The 25,200-nt window shown below is 38.1% G+C and overlaps 1 pseudogene; it reads left to right on the forward strand.

The window, feature by feature from the left end:
- Positions 1 to 1,359: 1,359 nt before the first annotated feature.
- Positions 1,360 to 2,292, forward strand: LOC100660155 (olfactory receptor 2J3-like; annotated as a pseudogene).
- The last annotated feature ends 22,908 nt before the right edge of the window (positions 2,293 to 25,200 follow it).

Raw genomic sequence — 25,200 nt, forward strand, 5'->3', positions numbered from 1 at the left:
GTAAATGAAAATTTTTATCTTCCTGTGAGCAATTGACAATGCACAAGCGAAAAGAATCAACTAAAAATCAAGCTATTAGTGTATCTTTCACTTTCTTACCTTTATTTTTCTTAAAAAATAAAAACCACAAGACGAACTTGTAAGGCTCACTTATCTTTAGCTGTCTTACTAAATATTCAGAAGCTCCATTCCGAATTTTAGAAACCCAAAACATACGAAGTAATTGTAAGTTATGACTCAGAATTTAAATAAGGCCTCAGTTATTGATACAGAGCATATGAAAATATGTAGAAATTATCTTCAAATCCTGTTGTCCAGGTCTCACAACCCTGTGATATACACACTCTCATCTCCAAGCACTACAATCAGAATTCCTCTTCTCTTTTCTCCAACCCTGGGTGGCATTTGGTGATAGTGGTTAAGAGCTACGGCTGCTAACCAAAAAAATTGACAGTTCCAATCCACCAGGTGCTCCTTGAAAACTCTAGGGGGCAATTCTGCCCTGTCCTAAGGGTCGCTGTGAGCCAGAATCAACTCATTGGCAGTGGGTTCAGGTTTTTTGTCTGTCTGTCTCCTTCTTTCAAACACCTCCTTTTCTTGTCCTGACCTCTCCCTACATTTTTCTTCCACTCTGTAATTATTTTTCTTTCCAAATTTAGTTATATTCTCATTTTCCTTTGGAAGCATTCCATCACTGTTATTCCCAATCTGTTTCACTTCTTTATTCATCAGGATTAAGATCTTCAGCTTTCCTTATATTGTGAGTACTCACAAGTTTGTGTGTGTGTGTGTGTTTATATCTTCATTTGCATGTTAAAATTTTTTGTCAAGAAATAGCATAAATAAACAAATCGGAATATTTTGTTCTTTTTATGATCATATCCAATTGAAGTTGAATTTTTCCATCCAACGTTAACACTTTTAAGTTACTACTGAATTATTTTTCATCATATGGTGAACTTTCAACTACATGCAGAATTATTAAGACTGCAGTTATTCTTTTCTATTTGTAATCATGAAATTGGAAACAGCCAAAAAATGTGGAAAAGGGAAATAAATTTTTTTTTTTTGGTAAAAGAAAATTATTTTTCAGGAAAATGATTTTTTTTACTATAGAATATCTTTTATTTTCATTTATCCAAATGATAACTAAGGGCTGAGAAGCTGTTGATTCTGTTTACAACAAGACAAGCACCAAAAGAAACATTAAAAGAAAACTAAAAAAAAATTTTACTGCTGCAATAGAACACGTTATTATACTTGGAAGTGGCAACATTTCTTTCCCAATCTGTTTGCAAGGATTTGACAATGGGTGGGCAGACTTTGAATTTGTGTACTTTTTTATTCAGGTCATAGGGAATGAATGATAATGGAAAAAAATTCAAGTTCTGAAGGTTACTTTATTTTACTGGGTTTTTCTAATTGGCCTCATCTGGAAGTGTCTCTCTGTGGTTATCTTGATATTTCTACTTGATGACACTGGTTGGCAACCTGTTCATCATTATCCTGTCCTATTTGGACTCTCACCTCCACACTCCCATGTACTTTTTCCTCTCAAATCTCTCTTTTTTGGATCTCTGCTATACCACCAGCTCCATCCCTCAGTTGCTGGTCAATCTCTGGGATCCTGAGAAGACCATCTCTTATGTTGGTTGCATGATTCAACTCTACTTTGTCCTTGCACTGGGAACCACAGAGTGTGTCCTACTGGGGGTGATGTCCTATGACTGTTATGTAGCTGTGTGTAGACCTTTGCATTACAGCATCCTCATGCACCCTTGTTTTTGCCACCAGTTGGCTGTGGCTTCTTGGGTAAGTGGTTTAACTGCCTCAGTGCCTCATTCCTCTTTTACCTTCTGGGTTCCCTTGTGTGGACATCAACAAGTGGATCACTTTTTCTGTGAAGTTCCAGCACTGCTGCGATTGTCATGTGTTGACATTCGTGCTAATGAACTCACCCTCATGGTCATGAGCTCCATTTTTGTAAACATACCACTTATTCTCATTCTCAGCTCCTGTGGTGCCATTGCCTGGGCTGTGCTGAGAATGCAGTCAACAGCTGGACTTCAGAAAGTCTTTGGGACATGTGGAGCCCATGTTATGGTTGTATCCCTCTTTTTTATTCCAGTTGTGTGTATATATCTCCAGCCACCATCTGGGAAATCTCAAGAGCAAGGGAAGTTCGTTGCCCTCTTTTATACTGTTGTCACACCTAGCCTTAACCCACTAATCTACACCCTCAGGAACAAAGATGTAAGAGGGGCAGAAAAGAGACTAATGGGGTGGGATTAAGATACGTGACACAGAAATCAGGTTTCCTACAGTTTTTCTTCAGAGGGTCTTGTCCATCTGGGAGAAAGGTTCCCCTGAGATTTATTTTTGGTCTATATTCCACCAAGCACTTAGAAGAAGAGTTCAGCCCTGAACTTGTTCTTTTTATTGGTTAATTACAAAATATCATTTATACACAGACTTTAGATTAGTAGCACTTCAGTCTTTGTAAAATTCCATATTTAATTTCTATAACAATTAGAGACTGGTCTTTTAACATAAATAAATGTGTGTGTGTAATTATGAAGAGATTATTTAATTTTTTTGAAATACTTAAAAAATATTAATATGCTAATTTATGCACTAATCATTAATATCTGCAACGATGGTGCAATATAGCAAAGACAGACAAATTAAGTTTTTGGAGATCGAACAGGCACTAAATTTAGCAAAAAACTCTATCATAGCAAAGACAAAATGGTAGAAATAATGAATAGCATCATTGAATGTATGCTGAATTGATATATGACAATTCTTTGGCTAAAACACACCTTTTTTCAAGATAATAAATCATGAGTAATTTCTTTTGTGGGTCTGTGTACTTATCACATTTTAAACAGTATGAACAAGTATGACTTCAAAATGGTTCATTTGTTCATCTATCCATGCAATATTGTATTTATTCACTCTATTAGCTAAATTTTATTGAGCATCTACTCTCTCCCATATTGTGGGGTTTTTGGTAATACAGATGAATATAACACATTCTGTTAAATAGAACTCACTGTTCAATGTAAGGAATGACAATGTAAGATCAAAAGTGACGTATCTACACTTGACTCAATTTGTCATCAGACACAATGTTAATAAATCAAGGTAGCTTTATAAAACCTAAAACAAAATAGTAAATTTAGCCATAAACCTTGAAAAATAAAACAATTGCAGATTTCTATAGGAAGATGATATTAACTGAAACAAAACAAAACAGAATATGCTTTCATTGGCTTAGTTAGTGACAATCTTAGTTATGTAGGGCTGCTATAACAGAAATATCACAAGTGGATGGCTTTAACAAAGAGAAATTTATTCTCTCACAGTTTAGGAGGCCAGAAGTCCAAATTCAGGGTGCCAGCTCCAGGGAAAGGCCTTCTCTCTCTGTTGGTTCTAGGGGAAGATCCTTGTCATCAATCTTCCCCTGGTCTAGGAGTTTCTCAGGGTGCGAATCCAGGGTCCAAAAGATGCCTTCTGCTTCTGGGGTTGCTTTCTTGGTGTTATGAGGTCACCTTGTCTCTTCTGGCTTCTCTCTTTTGTATCTCAAAAGGGATTGACTCAAAATAGAACCTAATCTCGTAGATTGAGTCCTCTCTCATTAATGTAACTGCCTCTAATCCTGCCTCATTAACATCATAGAGGTAAGACTTACAACACATAGGAAAATCACGTCAGATGACAAAATGGTGGATGATCATATAATACTGAGAATCATCACCTAGCCAAGTTGACACACATTTTGGGAGGGACACAATTCAATTCATAAGTGACCTATTGTAGGTATCCTAAGCTTTTTCTTTAAACATATTGTTCCTTCCTGGATATGATTACTTTTTAATGATAAAAGGAAAATTGATCTGTATCCTTAAATTTACCACTCTTAGTCGTAGATAAAGGAGCCCTGGTGGCACAGTGGTTAAGCACTTGGCTACTGACCAAAAGGTTCGAACCCGCCAGCCGCTCCTCGGGAGAGAGATGTGGCAGTCTGCTTTCTTAAAGATTTATAGCCTTGGAAATGCTACAGGGCAGTTCTATTCTGTCCTGTAGGATTTCTATGAGTCGGAATCAACTCCACGGCAACAGGATTGGTTCAGTGGCATTTAACAAGATAGATGAATCATAGCTGGGAAAGACTTTCAAGTAATGCAGTAGAGGTAGGCTTCTCACATTCCTCTATTTTCTCAAGGCAGCTAGAAGTGTATAGATAGTGCAAATAATTTATAAGATGGTGATTTATATGCTGCTGAGAAATGAGCACCATAAACTGGAAATAATTAGATGAAGCAGTAGTAGGGCATCTGATATGTGAGGCAGGTAGAACTAGGCTCTGAAAATAACTTGATGTATCCAGTGGATGTCTTAATAAATTCACTCAACAGATTTTTGACAAAAGCCATTGATTGGTACATGTTAGTTTATTTTACTTTTTAAATTTAATCTAATATGAACATTTGTCATTAGCAACAATATTATGAAAATAAACTTTCATATATTTTCTGAATAAAGAAATAAGTTTTCTTGTAAGTAATACATATGAATAAGTGATTTGTTGCACATATCACTCCCACCATCACCACCAGAAACAAATCTACTTTGCCTATCCCGCTTTAAAGTGGGAGACACAATCAATTGGAGCTAGTCACCTTACATGCTGGCATAGTGACTAAAGTACAATTTATTTTAAAGTAACATTTTGGAAATTTTTGTAGTCATAATGCACATATTAGCTGTATTTTTCCATCTCTTTTAAAACCTACAAGTAATTGATCCAAATCTTATCCAATGGATTATAAAACTAAGACAAAAATTAACCTCCACAATTTTCCTCACTTTCCTGGGTGTATTTCATGGTCAACTCTGTTTGGATTCTCTGTCTCTGCTGAGTTTCTTTTCCTCTCCTTTCACTCCCATTATATTCCGCCAGACATGCACACTAATATAGGGTACAGTCCCATGTCCTTGAATCCATCTCCCAAGCATGTATGTAACCAAATTTTACCAAATAATGGGGACTACATGAAGGGGTCACATCATACAAACTTCACAAAACGTGAAAACATAGATTCATACTGCCACCATGGAAATCTTCCATTTGGGATACTTCTTGCAGCCCTCCAACATCTCACCACCTAAATGACTCTTTATTTAGGTTTATTGAGGTATAATTTACATACTATATACAATCTCCATTTTAAGTGTATAATTCAATGAGTTTTGGCAAATGTATAATTGTGTGAACACCACCACAATCAAGATATGGACTGATTACGCCCATAACTACCCTCCTATCCTTTTGCAGTCAATTGTTTCCTTCTACCCACAGCCTCAGGCAAATATTGATTAGCAACTATTGAAAACTATAACCTTTTCTAGAATTTCATACAAATCCAATCATACAGTGTGCAACTTTTGAGTCTAGCTCCTTTCACTTAGCATGTTTTTGAAATCTAGCATGTCGTTGCATGTATCAGTAGCTCCTTTTTTACTGCTGAATAAAACTCAATTGTATGACTATACCATAATTTATCCATTTTTCTGATGATGAGATTTTGAAATTATCTCCAGTTTTTGACTATTATGTATAATGTTGCTATAAAAAATACAAGTGTTTATGTGGACAATTTTCTTCATTTAACTTAGGGAGTTTTCTTTAGGGGAACATTAAAAAAATTCAATTATTTTCAGCGGTGTGGAATATCCAGGTTTTCTATTCTTTTTGAGTGTTTTTTGGTAATTTGTGTCTTACAAGAATTTGTCGATTTCACCTAAGTTGTCAAATTTATAGTTCATAAAATCGCCTTATTATCTTTTCAATATCTGTAGAATCTATCGTGATCCACTTTTTATTTGCGATATTAGTAATTTGTATTGTCCCGCTTTTTACTAAATTGGTGTAGCTAGACAGATGTTTGTCAATTTTTTCATCTATTCATAGAGCCAGCTTTTGGTTATATCTATATCTATATAGATATAGATAGATATAATTTTTTGGTATTTCATTGATTTCTGCTTTAATATTTATTATTTTCTTTCTTCTACTGAGTTTAACATGCTCTTTCTTTTTTAGGCTTGTAAGATGTAAGCTTAGATTATTGATACTAGACAGTTATTGTTCAACATAAACATTTACAGCAATAAATTTCCCTCTAAGCATTGTTTTAGATGTATCCCATAAACTTTGACATTTTTTGTTTTTATTTTCATTTCATTCCAAATAATTTGTAATTTCCTTTGTGATTTCTTTTTTTAATGAAGGGTTATTTAGAAGTGAGTTCTTGAATTTTCAAATATTTCATAATTTCCCAGATATATTTCTGTAATTGGTTTCTAATTTAGTCACATTGTGGTCAGACAACATGTTGTTGTTGTTGGTAGATGCCGCTGAGTCAGTTCCAACAAAACGAAACACTGCCTGGTCCTGTGCCATCCTCACAATGCTTGCTATGTTGGAGCCCATTGTTGCAGCCACTGTGTCAATCCATCTTATTGAGAGTCTTCCTTTTCTTCTCTGGCCTTCTACATTACCCAGCATAGTTTCCTTCTCCAGAGACTGGTTCCTCCTGACAACATGTCAAAAATACATGAGAGGAAATCTGTTCATCTTTGCTTCTAAGGTGCATTCTGGCTGTACTTCTTCCAAGACACATTTGTTTGTTCTTCTGGCCCACCCAGTAAACTTCTTCTGGCAGTCCATAGTATATTCAGTATTCTTCACCAATACCATAATTTAAAGGCATCGATTCTTCTTGGGTCTTCCTTATTCATTGTCCAGCTTTCACATTCATATGAGGCAATTGAAAACACCATGGCTTCAGTCAGGCACACTTTAGTCCTTAAAGTGACATCTTTGCTTTTTAGCACTTGAGTTTTTGCAACAGATTTGCCCAATGCAATGTGTCGTTTGATTTCTTGACTGCTGCTTCTGTGGGCATTGATTTTGGATCCATATCAAATGAAATCCTTGACAACCTCAATCTTTTCTCTGTTTATCATGTTGTTGCCCATTGGTCAGTTGTGGAGATTTTTGTTTTCTTTATGTTCAAGCGTAATCCATACTGAAGGCTGTGGTCTTTGATCTTCATCAGTGAGTGGTTCAAGACCTCTTTACTTCCAGCAAGCAAGGTTGCATCATCTGCATATCACAGGTTGTTAATGAGTCTTCCTTCAATCCTGATGTGACGTTCTTCTTCATACAGTCCAAATTCTTGGATTATTTGCTAAGAATACAGATTGAATAAGTATGGTGAAAACATACAGTCTGGACACACAGCTACCTTGATTTTAAACCATGTAATATTTCCTTGGAAACCCTGGTGGTGTAGTGGTTAAATGCCACAGCTCTTAACCAAGAGGTCGGCAGTTCAAATCCAGCAGGTGCTCCTTGGAAACTCTAGGGGGCAGTTCTACTCTGTCCTATAGGGTCGCTATGAGTCGGAATCGACTCAACAGCAGCGGGTTTGGGTTGGTTTTATTATTTCCTTGCTCTGTTCAAACGATTGCCTCTTAATCATAAGCATGATTAAGTGTTCTAGAATTCCCATTCTTAGCAATGTTATCCACAATTTGTTAGTATCCACAACATCGAATGTATTTGCATAGTCAATAAAACACAGGTAAACATCTTTCTGGTATTTTCTGCTTTCAGCCAAAATCCATCTGATGGCAGCAGTGATATCCCTTATTCTACGCCCTCTTCTAAATCCCTCTTGAATTTCTGCCAGTTCCTTGTTGTTGTTACTGCTGCAACAGTTGTTGAATTATCTTCAGCAAAGTACTACTTGCATGTGATACTAATGATATTGTTTGATAATTTCTGTATTGTGTTACATCGCCTTTCTTTGGAAGAGGCACAAAGATGGATCTCTTCCAGTCAGTTGGCCACGTAGCTGTCTTTAAAATTTCTTGCCATAGAAACGTGAGCGATACCAGCATTGCATCCATTTGTTGAAGCATCTCAATTGATATTCCATCAATTCTTGGAGTCATGGTTGTTGTCAATGCCTTCAGCACAGCTTGCCCTTCTTCCTTCAGTACCATCAGTTCTTGATCATGTGCTGCCACCTGATATGGTTGAACAATGACCTATTATTTTTGGTACGGTGACTGTGTATTCCTTCCATCTTCTTTTGATGCTTCCTGCTTCATTCAATATTTTGCCCCTGGAACCATTTAATATTGGAATTCCAGGCTTGAATTTCTTCTTCAGTTCCTTCAGCTTAAGAAATGCTGAGCATGTTCTTCACTTTGCTTTTCTAACTCCAGGTCTTTGCACATTTCATTACAAAACCTTCCTTTGTTTTCTTGAACCACCCATTTGAAATCTTCTCTTCAGCTCTTTTAGTTCATCATTTCTTCCTTTCGCTATAGCTATTTTGTGTTCAAGAGCAAGCTTCAGAGACTCTTCTGACATCGATTTGGTCTTTTCTTTCTTTCCTGCCCTTTTAATGACCTTTTGCTTTCTTTTTGCATGATGTCCTGGATGTCGCCCCACAACTCTTCTGGTCTTTGGTCATTGGTGTTCAGTGTCTCAAATCTATTCCTGAGATGGTCTCAAAATTCAGGTGAGATATACTCAAGGCCACACGTCGGCTCTCATAAACTGGTTTTAATTTTCCTCAGCTTCAACTTGAGCTTGATTATGAGCAATTGATGGTCTGTTCTGCTGTTGGCTCCAGGCTTTGTTCTGACTGATGATATTGAGCTTCTTTCTCTTTCCACAGATGTAGAGAATTTGATTCCTATGTATTTCATCCAGCTGGGTCTACACGTGTAGTCACCTTTTATGTTGTTGAAGAAAGATATTTGCAATGAATTAGTTGTTGGTCTTATAAAATCCCATTATATGATCCCCGACATCACTTCTATCACTAAGGCCTAAGGCCATATTTTCCAACTACCAATCCTTCTTCTTTGCTTCCAACTTTCACACCCCAATCACCAGTAATTACCAATGTATCTTGATTGCAAGTTTGATCAATTTTAGAATGCAGAAGTTGATTAAAATTTTCAATTTCTTCATGGTCGGCATTAGTGGTTAGTGCATAAATTTGAATAATATTTGTATTAGCTGCACTTCCTTTTAGACTTATGGATGTTATCCTATCACTGACAGCGTTGTACTTCAGGGTAGATCTTGAAATGTTCAGAGAACATACTTTGCATGATTTAAATTCCTTTCAGTAGATTTATTTTTTTTATGGCCCATCATATTTTCTGCCTTGGTGGATGATTCATGTACACTTTTAAAAAATACGTTTGGAAAGTTTTTGATCATTATATACTGAAATATTTTTTCTGCCTCTTCCTCTTCTCTCTTTCTGGAGCTCTAATTACTTCTATGCTGGTCTATTGATATTGTCTTATAGGTCACTGTCTCTGAGGCTTTTTAAATTTTTCTTCAAATTTTATTTCTCTGTTCTTGAGATTAATTTTTAATTGTTCTACCTTCAAGTTTATTGCTTCTTTGTTTTACCCATGTGCTGAATTTTTTTATTTCAGCTATTTTACACTTCTGTTTTAGAATTTTCATTTTTTTTACTATTGTTACCACTTCCTTGTTCTTTTCCCTATCTGCTTACTCATTAAATTCCATGTTTTTCCTTTAAGCCTTTAAACATAATTATAACAACTGCTTTGAAGTTTTGTTTGCTAAATCCGAGATCTAGACCTGCTCTGCACACGTTACTATTAGCTACTTTTTTTTTTTTTTCTTTGCACATGGGTCAAACTCTCCAATTTATTTTCAAGTCTAAAAGTTTGGGTTGAAAATTGGATATTATAGAAAATATGCTGTAGTGACTTTGAATCTGCTTTGTTCCCTGGTAGCCAGTTATTTGACTAGACTCAAACTGTCAAATCTGTCTTTCCTGAGATGTGCAGCAGCTTATATCTCTGCTCAGATTTCTGTGCCTCTGACTGAGTGTATTTCACAACACACATGTAGTTTAGACAGCAGAAAGTGGAAGTCGGAATGGAACTCAGTAAAACACAGAAAACTTGAAAACACTGCAAGGATCAGTTCTGTCTTCTTTTTCAATAGGGTCCTGAGGCTCCCTGCATACCTGCATACTTTAACAGTTAGTGAGGAATTTGAGCGGAGTTTAAACAGATTTTGCATTTCAGCCCTTGTGTGGCTCTCTTGATTCCAAAATTTCTTCCTTAAATTTTTGAGCTACATTGTTGCTTTAGACTCTGTAATCTGCCATGTTGAGACAGTAAAGCTGGGTTTTTTGTTTTTTGTTTTTGCCACCAGAACCAGAGGTGTTGGGAAGCTCCATCAGGCAGAGAAGTCAGAAACTCATAGCTCTTACCCAATTCAATAGCAGTCTTTCCAGAGAAAAGTCTTTTTAGTTTTGCCTGTGGAAAATGGTGGGAGTAGTCATAGTAGTAGTAGTGGTAGTAATAGTAGTGTCAGAACCTGTCTAATTTCAGGGGGCATAATACAAATAAAGATCAGCCCAAGGCTGATGATCCCTATGAGGTGAAGGTCAGACATACTTCTACTCTCCAATCTTTTGACTAATTTTGATACTTTCTGCTCCCCATGGCACCCTCTACTTCTCTCCTGGGTTCGATAATCATTGCAATGGCCACACAGAACTCACTAACTGAACTTACCGGTTAAGTGGTTTACTAAGGAAGTAACAGGGTACAACTCTGGATCAGGATCAGGAAACCTGTAGGCAAAGTTTTCACTCTGTGCAGGCCTCCTTTCAGCCCCTTCAGGACAGGCTCCTTTTGGCCCTACCATCTGTCACCACAAACTCTATCACAGGGCCCCTTGTGGGTCTGTTGCTGCCTTCAGTGTTATATCCCTTGACCTATATTACAGCTCTTTCAGGTAGATTCCTTGCCTCCTTTCCTCTACTTCTTTTCTATTCTGTCTTGGATTTTCTCCTTTCTGCTTCTTTTGCATCCTGTTTTCCTGCTTCTTTCTCTCCAAAATCCTCTGTGCGGTTGGCTGCATATATACACAACTTCTTGTCAATTTCAAGGCAGGGCCCTTCCCAGTAGGGGCCACAAATTGACCAGTTCCCTCTCAGTACATCACAGACACTTCATTTGCATAGTAGGTTATAGAAACCTCATTTGCATAGTATGTGATCATTTCATTTGCGTAGTCTGTTGCCCAATTCCTGCCAATATGCATACCAATCACAGGGCTGGCTGCAGCCTAGGATCAGACAAAAAGTATGAAACCACAAGTTGTTTATAGCTTATTCTAGAAATGTCAATCAACCTAGACAAAATAACAAACTCTCTGGGGTAGAAAACTACAGGAAAGGTAACTCCTCAGGGTTTATGAGATAAACCTCTCAAGCTGTTTTTCCAGAGGACCAAGGCAAAAAGTCACATAAAGGAAGTTATTTCACCATAGCCTGGCACTGCTAATTTTCAATGTCTTTTAGTCTTTCCAGTTCCCAAGGTTATTACGTGCAGGAGAAATCACCTGATCTCTTCACACTATCATCCATGAAAGTTCCTTATGTAAATCGATTTTTATTATTTCTCTTCTTTCTTTCTCTCTTTTTTTCTTCATAAAGATATCCCCCCACACCGGTGGCACAGGTTTTTTATTTTTTATTTTTTTGAATGCTACAATTGACCCATGTGGTGCTGATCTTAACCACATTAGCAATATATTCTACCTAATTTGTGACTCCATACAGAAGGGTGGCTCAATTCACTGAGCATCAACCTCTTTATTAGTCTCGTAAATGTTTCATTCTCTTAAAGACAGATGTGTCCCTCTCATCCCAAGCCACTTCATCTCATAATCAGGCTTGTGCAGCATATTTCTTATGCACACACAATTATCTTTTCATATTGTGGAGGAGTAAGCTAGGAATACAGGGTATAGGCAAGAATATATTATACAGGTAATACAAAGACCTGGAGTTAGAAAATCAAAACAATCTTGGCATTTCTCAAGCTGAAAGAATTTAGGAAAAAATTCAAGCCTCCAGTTGGAATATTGAAGAATTCTATGGGGGAAATATTAAACGAAACAGGAAGTATCAAAAGAAGATGGAAGAAATACACAGAGCCACCCAACCGAAAAGAATTGGTCAGTGTTCAACCATTTCAGGAGGTAGCATGTGATTGAGAACTGATGATACTGAAGGAAGAAGTCCAAACTACACTGAAGGCATTGGTGGAAAACAAGGCTTCAGGAATTGAGGGAATACAAGTTGGGATATTTCAATAAACGGATACAGTGCAGGAAGTGCTCACCCCTCTACACCAAGAAAATTTGAAGAGAGCTACCTGGCCAACTGACTGGAAGAGATCCACATTTGTGCCCATTCCAAACAAAAGAGATCCAACAAAATGTGGAAATCATCGAACAGTATCATTAATATCACACACAAGTAAAATTTTGCTACCGATAATTTAAAAATGGTTGCAACACTACATCAACACAGAAATGGCAGAAATTCAAGCGGGATTCAGAAGAGGACATGGAACAAGGGGTATTACTGCTGATGTCAGATAAATTCTGGCTGAAAGCAGAGAGTACCAGAAAGATGTTTGTCTGTTCCGTTGACTATGCAAAGGCATTTGACTGTGTGGATCCTAAGAAATTATGGAAACATTGTTAAGAATGAGAATTCCAGAGCACTTACTTGTGCTCATGAGAAAGCTGTACCTAGAACAAAAGGCAGTTGTTTGAACAGAACAAGGGGATATGGTGTGGTTTAAAATCAGGAAAGGTGTAATTCACGATTGTATCCTTACATCATACATATTCAATCTATATGCTGAGCAAATAACCCAAGAAGCTGGACTATATGAAGGGGGTATAAGGATTGGAGGAAGACTCATGAACAACTTGCAATATGCAGATGACACAACCTTGCTTGCTGAAAGTGAAGAGAACTTGAAGTATTTACTGATGAAGATCAAAGACTACAGTCTACAGTATGGATTACACCTAAACAACAACAACAAAAAAATCCTCAAAACTGGACCAGGAAGCAAAACCATAATACATGGGGAAAGGAGTGAAGTTCTGAGGGATTTCATTTCACTTGAACCAGAATCAGTGCCCATGGAAGCAGCAGTCAGGAAATCAAATGACACATTTATTGGGCAAATCTGCTGCAAAAGACTTGTTCAAAGTGTTAAGAAGCAAAGATGTCACATTAAGGACTAGGGTGCACCTAACCCAAGCCATGATGTTTCAATTGCATCATATGCATGTGAAAACTGGTCAATAAACAAGGAAGATGGAAGAAGAATTAATGCCTTTGAATTATGGTGTTGGCAAAGAATATTGAATATGCCATAGACTTCTAGAAGAATGAACAAATCTGTTTTGGAAGAGCAGAATGCTCCTTAGAATCAAGGATGGTGAAACTTCATCTCACAAAATTTGAACATGTTATCAAGAGAGACCAGTCCCTGAAAAAGGACATCAGACTTCGTAAAGTATATGGTCAATGCTAAAGAGGGAGATCCTCAACGAGTTGGATTGAGATAGTGGCTGCGACAATGGGTTCAAGCATGACAATGATTGTGAGGATGGTGCAGGATGGGGCAGTGTTTGTTCTGTTGTACATAGTGTCACTGTGAGTTGGAACTGACTCAAAGGCACCTAAGAAAAACCAAAGGCAATCACAGAAGGTAGTTCTGGCTTCTAGCCCAGGCATATTCAGTCTTTGCTATGTGTTTTAGTTATCTAGTACTGCTATAACAGAAATATCACAAGTGGATGGCTTTAATAAACAGAAATTTATTTTCTCACAGTCTAGGAGGCTATAAGTCTGAAAATACTTTGCCACCTTCTGGGGAAAACTTTCTCTCTCTGTTGGTTCTGGGAGAAGGTCCTTCTCATCAATCTTCCCCTAGGCTAGAAGCTTCTTAGTGCAGGAACTCCAGGTCCAAAGGAGGCACTCTGCTCTGGTGTGAGGTCCCCCACTTCTCTGCTTGATTCTCTGTTTTACATCTCAAAAGAGATTGACTCAGATGCAACCTAAACCTGTAGATTGAGTCCTGCCTCATTAACATAACTGTCTCTAATCCTGCCTCATTAATATTATAGCAGTTAGGATTTACAACACATAGGATAATCACAACAAATCACAAAATGGTGGACAACCACACAATGCAGGGAATCATGGCCTAACCAAGTTGACACACATTTTTGGGGGACTCAATTCAATCCATAATGCTGTGGTATTGGTTGTGGGTTTAGTACATTGTGTGATTCTGGTATTTGTAATTCTATGTCATTCATAAGTATGGAAAATTCTCAGTCATTATGTTATGCATTCTTGACTTTCTTTATTCTCTCTGTTGTTTCTTCCTCTGATTTTGTTAGATAAATATTGTCCATTCTCCTTCTGTTCTCCATATTTCTTTTAAAAAAATTCTTCTGTTAATTTTAATTTATCTTACTGTGGTAGAATATATATAACAAAATATTTTCTTTTTCAACCATGTTTATGAGTACAATTCAGCGATATTGTGCAACCATAACCAATATCTGTTCCAAAATTTTTCGTCACCCTTCACAGAAACCCAGTACCCTTTAAGCAATAACTCCCTACTTCCTCCTCCCACATGCCCCAAGTAACTATTAACAAAACTTCGGTCTGTATACATTTGCCTATTCTGTATATTTCATATAAGTGGGAATTGTACAATATTTGTACTTTAATTTCTGACATTTCACTCAGCATAAGGAACCATATTTCACTAGGTTCGTCCACGTCTATAACTCTTCTTTCATCTCCAGCCATGCATAAACAATGTTATGGAATCTAGTCCCTTGTAATCAACCTACTGCTCAAACAATGAAGAACAAAAAATCGTGTACTTGAAAGAACTATTACTAAATAATTGAAGTCACATAGAGTCGTCACTTTGCACAGCAAACATACTTTAAAATATTAAAAATATAGACTAATCCTTTGAATTATCTTGTAACTATGTCAGTTTGTCATATTGTGGTAGCTTGCATATTGCCGTGATACTGGAAACTTTGACACTGGTACTTCAAATACCAACATGGTCACCTTTGGTGGACAGGTTTCAAGGGAGCTTCCAGACTAAGAAAGACTAGGAAGACAGACCTGGCAATCTACTTCTAAAAAAATTGGCAAGCGAAAACCTTATAAATATGAGCAGAACATTGTCTGATATAGTACTGGAAGATGAGCCCCTCAGGTTGGAAGGCATTCAAAATACGACTGAGGAAGAGCTGCCTCCTCAAAGCAGAGGTGACCTTAATGATGTGGATGGAGTCAAGCTTTCGGGACCTTCCATTGTTGTTGTGGCATGACTTGAAATAAGAAGAAACAGCTACAAATGCCCATTAATAATCAGAAAATGGAATGTATGAAGTATGAATCTGGGAAAATTGGAAGTCGTCAATATCCTAGGCGTTGGTGAGCTGAAATGGATTGGCATTTGCCATTTTGAATTGGACAGTCATATGGTCTATTATGTCATGAATGACAAATTGAAAAGGAATGACATCACATTCATCCTTGAAAAGAACATTTCAAGATCTATCCTGAAGTACAACACTGTAATAATAGGATAATATCCACACGTCTACAAGGAAGACCAGTTAATATTACTATTATTCACATTTACACACCAACCACTAAGGCCAAAGATGAAAAAATTAAAGATTTTTACCAATTTCTGTAGTCTGAAATTGATCGAAGTGCAATCAAGATGCATTAATAATTACTAGTGATTGGAAAGCAAAAGTTGGACACAAAGAAGGATCAATAGTTGGAAAACATGGCCTTGGTGATAGAAACGATGCCAGAGATCACATGATAGAATTTTGCAAGACTAGCGGCTTCTTCTTGCAAATAACTTTTTCAGCAACATAAACAGTGACATGTGGACCTCGCCAGGTAGAATATACAGAAATTAAATTGACTGCATATGTGGAAAGAGATAGTGGAGAATCTCAATGTCGTCAGTAGGAACAAGGCCAGGGGCCAACTGCAGAACAGACCATCAATTGCTCATATGCAAGTTCAAGTTGAAGCTGAAGAAAATTAGAAGGAGCCCACGAGAGTCAAAGTACAACCTTATTTAAGTATATCCCAACTGAATTTAGGGACCATCTCAAGAACAGATATGACACATGGAATACTAATGACCAAAGACTGGACAAGTTGTGGAATGACATCAAGGACATCATACATGTAGAAAGCAAGAGGTCATTAAAAAGACAAGAAAGAAAAGACAAAAATGGAGGTTAGAAAAGATTCTGAAACGTGCTCTTGAACATCGAGTAGCTAAAGTGAAAGGAAGAAATGATGAAGTAAAAGAGCTGAACAGAAGAATTCAAAGAGTAGCTCAAGAAGGCGAAGTGAAGTATTCTAATGACATGTGCAAAGACATGGAGTTAGAAAACTAAATGGGAAGAACACACTTGGCAATTCTCCAGCTGAAAAACCAAAGAAAAAAATCCAAGCCTCAAGTTGCAGTTTTGAAGGAAACCCTGGTGGCATAGTGGTTAAGTGCTATGGCTGCTAACCAACGGGACGGCAGTTCGAATCCACCAGGTGCTCCTTGGAAACTCTGTGGGGCAGTACTACTCCATCCTATAGGGTCGCTATGAGTCAGAATCGACTCGACGGCACTGCGTTTTTTTTTTTTTTTTTTTTGGTTAAGGGGAATATTTTGAATGAAGAAGGAAGCATCAAAAGAAGATGGAGTATGCAGAGTCACTGTGCCAAAAAGAATTGATCAATGTTCAGCCATTTCAGGAGGTAATATATGATCGAGAACCGATGGTATTGAAGGAAGGGTCTAAGCTGCATTAAAGGTATTGGCAAAAACACAAGGCTCCAGGAATTGAGGAATCCACATTGATATGTTTTAACAAACGGATGTAGCCCTAGAGGTGCTCACTTGTCTATGTCAAGAAATTTGGAGGACAGCTCCCTTCCCAACTGACTGGAAAAGATCCTTATTTGTGCCCATTCCAAAGAAAAGTGATCCAACAGAATGGAAAAATTATCGAACAATATCATTAATATCACACATGAGTAAAATTTTGCTGAAAATCATTCAAAAGCAGTTGCAGCAGTACATCAACAGGGGACTGCCAGAAATTTAAGCTGTATTCAGAAGAGGATGTGGAATGAGGGATAACATTGCTGATGTCAGGTGCATCTTGGCTGAAAGCAGAGAAAACCCGAAAGCTGTTTACTTGTGCTTTATTGCCTATGCAAAGGCATTTGCCTGTGTGGATCATAACAAATCATGGATAACATTGCAAAGAATAGGAGTTCCAGAACACTTAATTGTGCTCCTGTGGAACCTGTACATAGAACAAGAGACAATTGTTTGAACAGAACAAGGGGATACTGCATTGTTTAAAATCAGGAAAGGTGTGAGCCAGGGTTGTATCCTTTCACCATACTTATTCATTCTGTATGCTGATCAAATAATCCAAGAAGCTGGACTATATGAAGAAGAACAAGGCATCAAGATTGGAGGAATACTCATTAACAACCTATGGCATGCAGATGATACAACCTTGTTTGCTGAAAGTGAAGAGCACTTGAAGCACGGATGAAGATCAGACCACAGCCTTCAGTATGGATTACACCTCAACATAAAGAAAACAAAAATTCTTTCAACTGGACCAACAAGCAACATCATGATAAATAGAGAAAAGATTGAAGTCATCAAAGATTTCATTTTACTTGGATCCACAATCAACACCCACGGAAGCAAAAGTAAAAAAATCAAACAACATATTACATTGAGCAAATCTGCTGCAAAAGACTTGTTTAAAGTGTTGAAAAGCAAAGATGTCACTTTGAGGACTAAGGTGGGCCTGACCCAAGCCATGTGTGTTTTCAATCACCTCATATGCCTGAGAATGCTGGACAGTGAATAAGGAAGGTGGAAGAGCTGATGCTTTTGAATTACCGCGTTGGCAAAGAACATTGAATATACCATGGACTGCCAAAAGAATGAACAATTCTGTCTTGGAAGTAGTACAGTCCAAATGTTCCTTGGAAGGGAGGATGGTGAGGCTTTGTCTCACACACTTTGGACATGTTATTAGGAGGGACCAATCCCTGGAAAAGACATTATGCTTGGTAAAGTAGAGGGTCAGTAAAAAAGAGGAAGTCCCTTAATGAGATGGATTGACACAATGGCTGCAACAATGGGCTCGAGCACAATGATTGTAAGGATGGTGCAGGACCAGGCAGCATTTCCTTCTGTTGTACATAGGGTGGTTATCAGTTGGAACCAACTCAACAGCACATAACAACATGGGAATCTTATTCAGAACACCTCATGTAGCTCCCAGGTCTCTCAACACTTTAATTCTTTAAAAAAAATTTTCTATATTTTCTGTTTCCTTTTCTCCTTTTTCTGCTTGCAAAGCATATAAATTCTCTCTGGGATATAGGCTATTTTTCCCCTTGGAGTGCTATAATTATAGTATATATGAAGTTGAATCTTGGCCATATCCACATAATTAATATTTTATTTAATTTATAACCTAAAACAGATCATTTATTAAAAATGTCCCAAAAGATTAATATGGTTATTATTTTTACAGTGTTTTGTAATTTTCAAACCACATACATGAACCTTATGAAACTTTACCAAGAGGTGGGATTTACAGGTATAACTTCTCTTACTATGTAGATGAGAAAACTGAAGCGAAGAAGGTAGGTAGTTTGCCTAAACTTAGACAACTCATATGTGACAAAATCAAGATAAGGACAATGAATTTTTAACTTTGGAAGTTCCTTCTTATGGTCAACAACACCCAAAGCAAACTCGAAGCTCCAGTATCTTTCCACTACAACCAAACCAACATTTGGTAAATTGACATTACATAGCACACTTGAATTTGGGCCATTACCAACTTCACTGAAGAACCATTTAAAAAGCCAATCTTCTCCCCAGCCACAAAGGAAGGCTAAATGCACAAAAGTACCAGGTTCTTCTTTGTGGTTATTGTTAGCTGCCATCTAGTTGGCTCCCAATTCATGGCAACTCCATGCACAATGGAATGAAATGTTGTCTGGTCCTGCCCATCCTCATGATCAGTTTTGGATAGGACTGTTGTTATCCATAGGGTTTTCACTGACTGATTTTCAGAAGTAGATTACCAGGCTGCTTTTCCTAGTCCATCTTTGTCTGGAAGCTCCGCTGAAACCTGTTCAGCATCGTAGCAACACTCATCCACCACTTACAGATGATTGGTGGCTGTGCATGAAGCTCATTGATTGAAATTAAACCTGGCATTCCTACATGTAAGGTGAGAATTCTGTCACTTTGAGGCAGGCAGCCTCAGAGCCCAATTGTTCTAAGAGACACCTGCTCTGGCTTATCCTCCTACACCAAGCAGAATAGGTGCACATCGTTCTGAAATTGTCCTTAACAAGATAACCACAGAATGAGCCATAGGTGGCCTAAACTGGTTTTAACAGGTTTTCAATGCCATCTTGGCATTTTAAGTGACCTAAAAAAAAAAAAAAAATTTTTTTTTTTTTTATTAGCCCATTACCCCAAGTGTCTGTCAGTTTGTCATACCATGGAAGCTTGTGTGTTTCTGCAATGCTGAAAGCTGTGCCACTGGTATTTGAATACCAGCAGGGTCACCCATGGCAAGCAGGTTTCACCTGAGCTTCCAGACTGAGACAGGCTAGGAAGAAGGACCCAGCAGTCTACTTCTGAAAAGAATTAGTCAGTGAAAACCTAATGAATAGCAGCAGAACATTGTCTGATCTAGTGCCAGGAGATGAGTCCCCCAGCTTGGAAAACACTCCAAAGACTACTGGGGAAGAGCTGCCTCCTCAAAGTAGAGTTAAATTTAATGATAGGATGATATCCATACACCTACAAGGAAGACCAGTTAATACGGCCATTACTCAAATTTATGCACCAACTACTAAGGCCAAAGATGAAGAAATAGGACATTTTTATCAGCTGCTGCAGTCTGAAATTGATCGAACATGCAATCAGGATGCATTGATAATTACTGATGATTGGAATGCGAAAGTTGGAAACAAAGAAGGATCAGTAGTTGGAAAATATGGCCTTGTGATAGAAATGATACCACAGATCGCATGATAGAATTTTGCCTCTTCATTGCAATACCTTTTTTCACCAATGTAAACAGCAACTATACACATGAACCTTGCCAGATGGAATACACAGGAATGAAATTGACTACATCTGTGGGAAGAGACAATGGAAAAGCTCAATATCACCATTCAGAACAAGGCCAGGGGCCAACTGTGGAATGGACCATCATTTTTCATATGCAAGTTCAAGTTCAAACTGAAGAAAACTGGAACAAGTCCACTAGAGCCAAAGTACAACCTTGAGTATATCCCATCTGAATTTAGGGACCATCTCAAGAACAGATTTGACACTAATGACCAAAGACCAGATGAGTTGTGGTATGACATCAAGGATATACATGAAGAAAGCAAGAGGTCATTAAAAAGAGAGGAAAGAAAGAAAAGATCAAAATGCATGTCAGAAGAGACTCTGAAACTTGCACTTGAACATCTTGCAGCTAAAGCAAATGGAAGGATTGATGAAGAAAAGAACTGAACAGAAGATTTCAAAGCATGGCTCGAGAAGACAAAGTATTATAATGACATGTGCAAAGAGCTGGAGACAGAAAACCAAAAGGGAAGAACACACTTGGCATTTCTCAAGCTGAAAGAACTGAAGGAAAAATTCAAGCCTCGATTTGCAATAGTGAAGGATTCTATGGACAAAATATTAAACTATGCAGGAAGCATCAAAAGAAGATAGAAGGAATATACAGAGTCATTATCCCAAAAAGAACTGGTCGATTTTCAACCATTTCAAGAGGTAGCATATGATCAGGATCCGATGGTACTGAAGGAAGAAGTCCAAGCTGCAAAGAAGGCATTGGCAAAAAACAAGGCTCCGGGAATTGATGGAATATCAATTGAGATGTTTCAACAAATGGATGCAGTACTGAAAGTGCTTACTCTTCTATGCCAAGAAATTTGGAAGGCAGCTACCTGGCCAACCAACTGGAAGAGATTCATACTTATGCCTATTCCCAAATGTCTTAGTCATCTAGTGCTGCTATAACAGAAACACCACAAGTGGATGGCTTTAACAAAGAAAAATTTATTTCTTCACAGTAAAGTGGGCTTTAAGTCCAAATTCAGGGTGTCAGCTCCAGGGGAAGGCTTTCTCTCTCTGTGGGCTTTCTCATCAGTCTTCTCCTGGATTAGGAGCTTCTCTACAGGACGCACTCTGCTCCTGGTGCTGCTTTCTTGTTGGTCTGAGGTATCCTTGTCTTTCTGCTCCCTGCTTTCTTTTATATCTCAAGAGATCACCTCAAGACACAATCCAATCTTGTAGGTTGAGTCCTGCATCACTAACACAATTGCCGCCCATCCTCCCTCGTTAACATCATAGAGGCAGGATTGACAATATATAGGAAAACTACATAATAACAGGAATCATGGCCCAGCCAAACTGATGCACACATTTTTGGGGGGACATATTTCAATCCATGATACCAAGAAAGGTGATAAAACTGAATGTGGAAATTATCGAGCTGCATCATTTTTTTATCATTAATATCACACACAAGTAAAATTTTGCTGAAGATCAGTCAAAAGCAGCTGTAGCAGTATATCAACAGGGAACTGCCAGAAATTCAGGCCAGATTCAAAAGAGGATATGAAACCAGGGATATCATCGCTGATGTCAGATGGATCCTGGCTGAAAACAGAGAATGCCAGAAAGATGTTAACCTGTGTTTTATTGACTATGCAAAGGCATTTGACTGTGTGGATCATAACAAACTATGAACAACACTGTGAAGAATGGGAATTCCAGAATTGTTATCATGAGGAACCTGTACATAGATCAAGAGGCAGTTGTTCAGACAGAACAAGGGGATACTGTGTGGTTTAAAGTCAGGAAAGTTGTGTGTCACTGTTGTATCCTTTCACCAGACAGATTCAATCTGTATGCTGAGCAGAAAATCCCAGAAGCAGGACTATATGAAGAACAAGGCATCAGGATTGGAGGAAGACTCATTAACAACCTGCGTTATGCAGATAACAAACCTTGCTTGCTGAAAGTGAAAAGGATTTGAAGCACTTACTAATGAAGATCAAAGACCATAGCCTTTGGTATGGATTTTACCTCAACATAAAGAAAACGAAAGTCCTCACAACTGGACCAGTAAGCAACATCATGATAAACAGGGAAAATATTGAAGTTGTCAAGGATTTCGTTTTACTTGAATTCACAGTCAACACTGATGGAAGCTGTAGTCAAGAAATCAAAAGATGCATTGCACTGGGCAAATCTGCTGGAAAAGACCTCTTTAAAGTGTTGAGAAGCAGAGATGGCAGCTTAAAGACTAAGGTGCGACTGACACAAACCATGGTATTTTCAATTGCGTTATCTGCATGCGAAAGCTGGGTAATGAATAAGGAAGACCGAAGAAGATTTGAGGCCTTTGAATTGTGGTGTTGGCCAATACTTTTATTATTTCTTTATTTTTTTTAATTTCTTTTTTTTTAATTGTACTTTAGATGAAGGTTTACAGAACAAACTAGTTTCTTATCAGTTAGTACACACATTGCTCCATGACATTGGTTAACAGCCCTATAACATGTCAACATTCTACATTCTCAACCCTTGGTTCTGTATTAGCAGCTTTCCTGTTCTCTCCTGCTTTCCAGTCCCTGCCCCAGGACTAGTGCACCCCGTTAGTCTTGTTTTGTTCCATGGGCCTGTTCAATCTTTGGTTGAAGGGTGAACCTCAGGAGTGACCTCATTACTGAGCTGAAAGGGTGTCCAGGGGCCATGCTCTCAGGATTTCTCCAGCCTCTGTCAAGCCAGCAAGTCTGGTCTTTCTTTTTGAGTTAGAATTTTGTTCTGCATTTTTCTCTAGCTCTGTCTGGGACCCTCTATTGTGACCCTTGTCACAGCAGTCAGTGGTGGTAGCTGGGCACCATCTCATTGTTCTGGGCTTGGACTGGTGGAGACCGTGATAGACGTGGTCCATTAGTCCTTTGGGCTAATCTTTTCCTTGTATCTTTAGTTTTTTTCGTTCTTCCTGCCAAGAATATTGAACATACCATGGACTGCCAAAAGCATGAACAAATCTGTCTTAGAAGAAGTACAACCAAAATGCTCCTTAGAAGCAAGGATGGCAAGACTGCATCTTACATACTTTGGACATATTATCAGGAAGGAACAGTCCCTGTAGCAGGACATCATGCTTGGTAAAGTAGAGGGTCACTGGAAAAGAGGAAGACTCTCAACGAGATGGATTGACACAGTAGCTGCAACAATGGGCTCAAGCATAACAATGACTGTGAACATGGTGCAGGACCAGGCTATGTTTGGTTCTGTGGTACATAGAGTTGCTATGAGTCAGAAGACCCGAAGGCACCTAACAATGGCAACAACATCATCCCACTGGGAACCCTGATGGCGTAGTGTTTAAGAGCTATGGCTGCTAACAAAAAGGTCGGCAGTTAAAATCCACTAGGAGCTCCTTGGAAACTCTATGGGGCAGTTCTACTCTGTCTTATAAAGTCACTATGAGTCAGAATTGACTCGACAGCAATGGGTTTGGTTTTTGGTTTTGGATCAGTCCATTAAGTGAAAACTACATACAAGCACCCCACCTCTGGGTGGAGACTTAACATGCTAATAAAGGAAAATCAACTTCTTCCTCCATCCTGGAGAATCGAATCCTTGTCTAGAGAAAATGCATAGTCATCCCCAAGCCCTGAGAGCCTGCATGAAGATCAATCATGAATATTCATGATGAATTTGTATTTCCTTGTCTGCTCTCTGTAAAAGTCCACCTTCCCAAGCTGCCTGCAAGCAGTCTTGGAGGCAGCAGCCCAGATTGGTTCTTTCCTTGCACAACGAAATAAAGGTACCTTTCTTCTTTCCCACCTCTTCCTCTTCTTTATTGGCTGTGACAAGTCACACCAAGTAGAACCTGGGGTTTTCACCAGGCAACAACTTAACCTCCCCTGCTGCATGCAGCCTATACTTTAGACTTGTAAATTTCTGCTCCCTTCACAGACATATGTCACTCAATCTTTATTAACTTTATCTTATACTTTGTGTAACATGTTCCTAGTTATGCCTTTCATTTGTAACCCAGTAGTACAGGATTATGGGCACAAATATACCATCTGGGTAATCATAGAAATTAGCTCTAGCTTTTAGCCTGGGTACACTCAGTTTCTACTCTTCTTTTGGCTTCAGGTGCATATCTTCTATCCCTATTTTATGAATGTGGGACTGGGAAGGTTATTGATGTTTATATCTTATGACAACAGTAAATGATTTCAAACATAATAAGCATTGAAATACAAGTCCACCATATTCTAATTCCAATTCAACAACAAAAACTTATAGAAAAGTTGCAAAAATAATTAAAAGGCTTACCATAGACTTTCATCAGATTTTACAAATCACATTTTAACATGTATACTTTATCATTCTCTCTCTGATAACACACAGTGAAGTACTAATCCTCCACTACCTGTGACTATGACGTTACTTAGTCTTTGCAGTTGTAATCAAGCTAAGATGTAGTCATTAGGGTGGGCTGTAATACAATATAACTAGTGACCTCATAAAAAGAGCAAATGAGACACAGACTGATGCAGAGGGAAGACGACTATGTGAAGACAGACAAAGATCAGAGTTACGCTGCTATAAGCCAAAGAATATCTGAGGCTATTAGAAGATGGAAGAATCAAGGAAAGTTGTTTCCCTAGAGCTTCCAGAGAAGGCATGGCCCTACTGATACCCTGAATTAGGACTTCTAGCCTCCAGAATTTTGAGAGAATAAATTTATTTTGTCTTAAGCGACCCAGTTGTGGTTCTTTGTTACGGCAGTCCTAAGAGAATAATACAGTAAGGAAATAGATTTTCCTCTAGAGCCTGCAGAAGGAACTCAGCCCTGGGGACTCATTTTAGACTTCTGACCTCCAGAACTGAAAGATAATAAATTTGTGCTATTTTAAAGCACTAGGTTTTGGTAACTTGTAACAGCAGTAACAGGAAACAAATATAATTGGCATTATACTTGAAGGAATAGCTTTATTTTCTATCCTATGTGCGTATCTATTAATATCTCTCTATCTATTGATCTTCTACCTATTTATT

The sequence above is a fragment of the Loxodonta africana genome, chromosome 1, assembly GCF_030014295.1.
Source record: "Loxodonta africana isolate mLoxAfr1 chromosome 1, mLoxAfr1.hap2, whole genome shotgun sequence".
Taxonomy (NCBI): domain Eukaryota; kingdom Metazoa; phylum Chordata; class Mammalia; order Proboscidea; family Elephantidae; genus Loxodonta; species Loxodonta africana.